At 39.6% G+C, this 7973-nt stretch overlaps 1 pseudogene; it reads left to right on the forward strand.

Moving 5' to 3' along the window:
* Nucleotides 1-2819: 2819 nt before the first annotated feature.
* LOC110456315 lies at nt 2820-4238 on the forward strand (annotated as a pseudogene).
* The last annotated feature ends 3735 nt before the right edge of the window (nt 4239-7973 follow it).

Genomic DNA, 7973 nt, shown 5'->3' on the forward strand with positions numbered 1-7973 from the left:
AATAAGTATGAAAGTATGTGTGAAAGTGGAATTTATTATGTATAATGAAATGTATATGTTATTGTAATGTGAAAAATACTTTAAAAAATAAAAAATAAAAAATAAAATAAAAAACCCACTTCAGACTCCGTGTCATGCCCTCCGATACCACATTCAGATACATAAACACCTCGTGTCCCTGAGACCGCCAATGCTTGACCAGCTCACGTGTGACCCTTGTAAACAGGTCGGGGAGAAGTCCTGAATTCACTATTACAGTGGTATTCCACTATAATAGCTATCTATAACTATGTAAAAAGTCGCAAATCGCATTACTTCCGCCGGAAAAGGTATACGTGACTCAAAACGAGAGCCATGGTAGGTACCTGCATGATCCACGTCCTCGTTTGTTTCGATAACAGCGTTTAATTGAAAATGTCACATTTGCATTTTGCTGTAAAATCACCATTTTTCTAACGATAAATTGCAATTTCTGTTTCATTTGCTTATTTGGTGATATTTAACTCACCTGAGCGCCGCTACAACCTGCACACCTTTCCCCGACACTTTCCCACTCCAACAGGGCCGCTGCAACCGAAAGTAGTGGAACGCAACATCTAAAACCTACACCTTTCCTTGAGATTCCGGAGATGCTAAATACGGATACACATATGTAACAAACGTAATTTGTTTTAGGTGGATGGTTTAAATTTCTAATCTACTTACTCACCTCGTTAAAATTTAAATCACAATGAACAGGTAGAACACAGAACGTTTATATTTTATGAACAGAACCCATTTTTATTAAAATATAATTACATAGTGAATACACATTACATGTTTCGCTGATTTTTATCTGATTAAACCTCTTATAATCTGGCATAAAACTTGAAAAACATTATTGTTTATAAGCAGTAAAATTCTTTATGCAAGTTTACATTGTTTTTACATGTCAAATGTCCGAGTTTTCTCACAATTATTTTCGTTAGATATTTCAAATCAAAGTTTAAGAGGATCGTCAATTAAAATGATATTTTTTTTAAACCGTTATTTTGCAGGCGTCCAAATTTGTCCGTGTCTGCGTTTGTGATAACCACTGTAAAAACTTGGAAGGGAAACCATTCCAACTAAAAGACATTCGCCATAAGAACAGTGCCTAGGAGACCGTCGAACGGTTAGTGGGAAACAAACGTGGCAACATTGTATGCACTGCATGCATTGAATCTATTAATCTTGCCAAAAAAAACAAAATCTTTTATCCAAAATACTTTCACAAATTGTGTGTGCTATTGGATCAAAAAATTCCTCACATATTTACCAGGATGCGTGTGACATGGAATTTATACAGCGGAGAGGAGAACTTGGTAAATTTTAATCCGGAATATTGGTTAAACGACCGAAACATAATACTTGTAAGTGTTCTCAAAGCAGCAGCAGGCTTTTCTTCTTCCTCAAACGTAAAAAACTGTTGGCATTGGTTTCAAGTGTAGATTGTTTGTACATAGCAAGGTTTGTTGGCCTGGTAACGCCCCTAGCTTCCGCAAAAAAAATGTTATCAATTATCATGTATCTGGTAGCCGGGTAATATGTGAACTTTTTAATGAAATGGCCCCAGCTGGATCATACTCCACCGTAATGAAATGGCTCGACTCTCACTGTAACACAAAGATTGCTTGTCCCCAGGGGTATGATGTTATAACGTTTTTCGACAATAATCAGGTGTTGTGTAGAAATTGGAGGGTCCGATTCGACTCTAGACTTTTTGTGAGTGTCATTACAACAATGATCCACATTTTCCAGACAGCTGATTGCGATATTCAGAGACAGACACCCCATTTCCCCAGAAAATTGGCTCTACAACACCCAAATATCGGATGAGCAACAGGTACAACTGATTAAAAGTCTTCTAGACAAATATTCCAATAGGTTTGACAAGTATAGAGACGATTTTTTATCGCAAAGCCTTGTGTCTGTTTGTAAGGACGACAATGCCATGACTGATTCTGTCGACACTAACCCAAACATCCACGTGGATCGACACTAACCCAAACATCTACGTGGGTGGATCGACTCTAACCCAAACATCCACGTGGATCGACACTAACCCAAACATCCACGTGGATGGACTCTAACCCAAAGATCTACGTGGATCGACTCTAACCCAAACATCTACGTGGATCGACACTAACCCAAACATCCACGTGGATCGACACTACCCCAAACATCCACGTGGGTGGATCGACTCTAACCCAAGCATCCACGTGGATCGACACTAGCCCAAACATCCATCCACGTGGATCGACACTAACCCAAACATCCACGTGGATGGACACTAACCCAAACATCCACGGGAATCGACACTAACCCAAACATCCACGTGGATCGATACTAACCCAAACATCCACGTGGATCGACACTAGCCCAATCATCCACGTGGATCGCCCCTAACCCAAACATCCATCCACGCGAATCGACACTAACCCCAACATCCACGTGGATAGACACTAACCCAAACCTCCACGTAAATCGACACTAACACAAACATCTACGTGGGTGGATCGACTCTAACCCAAACACCCGCGTCGATCGACCCTAACCCAAACATCCCAGTGGATCGACACTAACCCAGACATCCACGTGGATCCATACTAACCCAAACATCGACACTAACCCAAACATCCACGTGGATCGACACTAACCCAAACATCTACGTGGATCGACACTAACCCAAACATCCACGTGGAGCGTAATGCGTTGCTGGGTTTGTATAGTACGATCCCCAGTGGCCACTCTGATCGTACTCCTGCTGTGATTATGGGGGAGCCTTCTTTTGTCAATCCATGTTCCTACAGTGCTGTAAATACTGTCCTGCTGGATATACAGGAAACGTGCTATGTGACGACAGGAAGTGGTCCATCGTAGGTTGTGATGGTCTTCCCTTGGTCCTAGGGACTCGTGCCATTGAGACGGACGCCGCTCTGCAAACCACATTAATGGTTCCTGGCTTAGGACATTTTGAAATAAACATGATTCGAGGTCTTTTAAAATTATTATTTGATGTTATCTTGGTCGACGTTGCCAAACTTTTAAATTTCAAATCTTTGAAAGCGCTGTCTTGCTTTAATTTGCGTTTGACCATCACAAATCGTTTCAGACACTTTGTATTTTCTTTTTTGGAACAGTAGACGAGCTGATCCTCCTTTATGTCAGAAAGGGTATTGTGGAAAAATTCCAGCCATCTCTATATGAATTTTATAAATTTCTTGCAACAACATCCGATCCTAATTACAGTTTTCCTCAAAGATGTTGTTTTCGCCTACTGCTTCGTTTTTATGTTATTTCGTTGTGGGATCTGCCGCAATTATTCTGACGCCATTCTTGCTGGTCACACCACATTTGCGCCTCTATTTTACGGCCTGAATCAACTTTATTATCAGGAAATTGAGTTCAGAGACTTACGTACCAGGGTACTTGCGCCTGAGAGTGTGAGGGCGTTCTTACAGGCAAACGAGACGTTTTTCTGTGTCCGGAAATCACATGCGTGGAGAAAGAGGAGACTTCAGTTTGGAGTCATATAACAGAAAAACCAAAAACTGGATGCCTTCCGGAATTCCTGATGAAAGACGTTGGCTCCGTTGAGTACGTAACGTCGACAGACTTGCTAAGGTATTATGTGTTCCTTAATAATAATTCAAAATATAGTACTCGCATATAAACATATCACTAACATAATACCAACAACTAGAATGAAACAATGACATTCATTTATTTTTTGAACGTCCGGTGATCCGGACCTTTTTTTTTAATAACTTGGAATCTGGCACCATGTACCCAGTACAACGGGCATGGTGCCATTGTTGGCAGCCAGGTCTGCTACATCCAACCCACACCTCATTTCCTCGGTCCCCATTGTGCTTTACATGATATTCTCTGCACAAGTCCTCCTCAGACTCACACCTGCCTTTCCGTCTCCTCTTTGTTCGTCTTACTTCTGGCTCTCAAAACTACATAGCTAATATTTCAAACATTTTACATATAGACCTGGAAATAATGACAATATTGGGCTACGCAGGTACGCAATGAAAAATGTAGGCCAGAAATAGGATTTAGAACAAGTTCTGTGCATATGCACATTTTCCGTTTCTTTCTTAACCAACGAATATGTTATTTACGTGACTGCTGTGGTTCCTGTCTCCATATGCGCTGGCGACATCGGCGGTGGAGAGGGGAATCGAGTCGCTGGACCCGCAACACTTTGAGGTTAAGTCACCTCATGCACAGTTGTGACAGTATCCTGTTATGAAAAAATATAAAATAATAATATAATGGTATTTACAAACTCTAGTCATCGTTCGATGAAATGGACAAAAGAAGGATCATCATCATCATCATCATCAGCATCATCATCAGCATCACCGTCGAAGACAATTTGAAATTTAACAACAGATCTCAATAACAAGAAATATATTGATTGAAATCTCTTTTTTCATTTCATAATAAAAATCATATATCAAATATTTTATATTTGTAGTTGTGTTGGTTAACATAGGTGAAATTTTGTAAGTAAGCAAGAGATCTCACATGATGGTGGAGTAACAAGTTGTCTTCACCTTGTGGAAACTGTCACTGCACTCCTCAAAGTGCCGTCCCAAGTCAGTTTCTAATGTAAGGGAATATTCAGTTCTAGTCAATTTATTCAACTCCCGCAACTGAAATAGTAAAATATTAACAATATGTAATGATAGTACCTGAAATTGATAAAATAATGTTTGCATCAGATCCGAGACAACTTCATCTGCAAAGAAGTATCGGAAGTTGCGAGGGAAGTTGACCCTACTGAATAAATGTTCCACTGGCGCCGCAAACTTCGACATTCTGGCTACCTTTCCTCGGCAAACATTCCCGGAAACCATACAGCGTTGGGTGGTCGCGTTCTCGATACCATGCTTCTAAACTTCAGTGGCCATTGTAAGGCCAACCGACGAAAATACTTGGACCACATCGCCACTGGGGGAACACCGGGTGAATAAATAGTAGATGTATTCCGTGTTTTTGTTTTGCAGGTTATCTGCTTTTGTGAGCAGGTATTGATTGTTACGTCATTAGTTTGAGTGAGAAAAGTACGTCGTTTTCTCCAAAAAATATGACGTTACTCTCACAAACAAATGACGTAACAAGCAATACCTGGTCACAAGAGCAGATAACTATGCAATACGAAAAGACTGAATAGGTTTCAGGTGAAATACTGAAAAAAGCATGACAGTCAAGTATAATATCCTTAACACGGAAAGATGATCGTGACGTAATACAATTGTGTCGTCATCAATGAAACAGATATAACAACTGACACAAATATGTTCTTCCATTGGGACAGAAGTATTCTCACTAGGTTTATAGTACAATTATTGTGAACATTTTCGAAAGAGTTAAGTGGACGTAAGTTGCACAGAGGTATTTATTTATATATAGTTTAGATTCTTGGTGGGACATATAATAATTTAAATGATAGTTTAAGTAGAGATAAGAATAGTACATCTTACATCAGTGAAACTTTGCGTTTCATTCAATTGACCTTTCCTTATTTCATTCCTCCAGAGGACCGTTCCTTATTTCATTTCCCGAGGACCGTTCCTTATTTCGTTCTTCTCGAGGACCGTTCCTTATTTTATTCTTCCTGAGGACAGTTCCTTATTTCATTCTTCTCGAGGACCGTTCCTTATTTCATTCTTCCCGAGGACCGTTCCTTATTTCATTCTTCCCGAGGACCGTTCTTTACTTCATTCTTCCCGATGACCGTTCCTTATTCATTCTTCCCGAGGACCTTTCCTTGTTTCATTCCTCCCGAGGACCGTTCCTTATTTCATTCTTCCGAAGAACTGTTCCTTATTTCATTCTTCCCGAGGACCGTTCCTTATTTCATTCTTCCCGAGGACCGTTCCTTATTTCATTCTTCCTGATAACAGTTCCTTATTTCATTCTTCCCGAGGACCGTTCCTTATTTAATTCTTCCCGAGGACCGTTCCTTATTTCATTCTTCCCGAGGACCGTTCCTTATTTCATTCTTCCTGATGACCGTTCCTGATTCATTCTTCCCGAGGACCTTTCCTTATTTCATTCCTACCGAGGACCGTTCCTTATTTCATTCTTCCCGAGGACCGTTCCTTATTTCATTCGGTGGAGAGGAAAACCAAAGCAAAATTGGTTAATATGATTACCTCTTCCATCGAGGAAAAAAGGAATATGGGCTTGGGTGAAGTTGCCGACATGCTGCAAGATACATGGAAGCAAGAAAAGCTTGCGACAGCAAAAAAGGATAACATCCTATCCTTTTACAAGGAGTTTGTTGTTGCCCTGCAGGAGGCCTCTATTGTAAATGGTAAATATGTACATATTTCCAATTACATTTTCAGCCTATTACTTTTCATCGGCAGACTGTTTATGATTTGAATAAAAACGTGACTGGCAAATGACAAAATATACCTGTTTGACAATACCCAATCGCCTGTTTCGTAGAGTCTGCGACCGTTTTTGTGGGTCCTGTACATACTGAAGTTCAACCTTTTCTTGCCTCCTCTACACCGTTGGCCCTTGTAGTTTTTCCTGGATTGTTTTTTTTTATTCTGCTCTTTGATTGTTGAAGCCTGATACATATCAATTAGCTCGGAGTTATTATGCTTCAATTAATTTGTTGTTCGACATTTTCATGGTGACACATATAAGTAAGGAAATAAATCAATCAGATAGTATTTAAGCATTCCGATCCATAGAAATATGTGACAGACAAAAAATAAAAAAATAACACAAACTACCTACATTTACTTGGCGGATGACGAGGAATCCGATGATGAGTAGAGCGGGTACTGAGAGTATTATTTCCTGTTAATCCAACTCTAGGTTCTATGATATAACTGCATATTGTCATGTTTTGACGATTTATTAAAAAACACTATATATAATATAAATTTATTAACTACAAAATGTAAGGAATTTAGTATCTTTTAAATAGGTGTTACATTGTAACACACTTAAATGAGAAAAAAATTCAGAACCAGTATGGATTTTTAACATTAAAAGTTATATTATATCAATTAGAAATTTAAACCATCCCGCCAAAACAAATTACGTTTGTTACATATGTGTATCCGTAGTTAGCATCTCCGGAATCCCAAGGAAAGGTGAAGGTTTCAGATGTTGCGTTCCTCTACTTCCGGTTGCAGCGGCCCTGTTGGAGTGGTAAATATGTAACCTGCACCAAACGGTAAAACCCGAAAAACAAAATATCTCGTCCTACCATCGATAACCCAAGAAAACACCAGAACAGTTATAGGTACGCTGACTTGAGATCAAAAGTAAATACCCAATCACCTTTCTTAGTCCTCATATTTAAACTCAAATTTTTAGAAGCACGGATTTACAAGTCTGCAATCCAAAACTAGTCGTAACTTTTCTTTGTTACCTGTCACTGTCAATGGATTCACTACTTTCGGAATCGAATAGACTTCCTGTACACAACCCTTCAAAAGCAAAGCTTCTATCTCCTGTCTTACAAAATCTCTGTTGTTCCTCGCGGATTTATTGTTCCCAAAAACAATATTCTCTGGTATAGAATACAAAGGTAAGTTTTAACCAACGCGGATAACATTCATGCAAAGCCTTGCACAGCATTCCTACCGGTGACCTGACCTAAGTTATTTTGTTCATTCACGCGGAACCACACCTTCCACCTGTGCATACCTCACAATACCATGTAAACAGTGTCACAACCTCTCACGTGTAATTCCACATCAACAGTGTCACAACGTCTCACGTGTAATACCATGTAAACAGTGTTACAACCCCTCACGTGTAATTCCACGTAAACAGTGTTACAACTTCTCACGTGTTTAACCACGTAAACAATGTCTAAATTTCTCACGTGTGATATTATGCAAACAGTGTCACAACGTCTCACGTGTAATACCACGTCAACAGTGTCACAACTTCTCACGTGTTAT

Source organism: Mizuhopecten yessoensis, unplaced genomic scaffold (genome assembly GCF_002113885.1).
Source record: "Mizuhopecten yessoensis strain PY_sf001 unplaced genomic scaffold, ASM211388v2 scaffold8657, whole genome shotgun sequence".
Classification (NCBI taxonomy): Eukaryota; Metazoa; Mollusca; class Bivalvia; order Pectinida; family Pectinidae; genus Mizuhopecten; species Mizuhopecten yessoensis.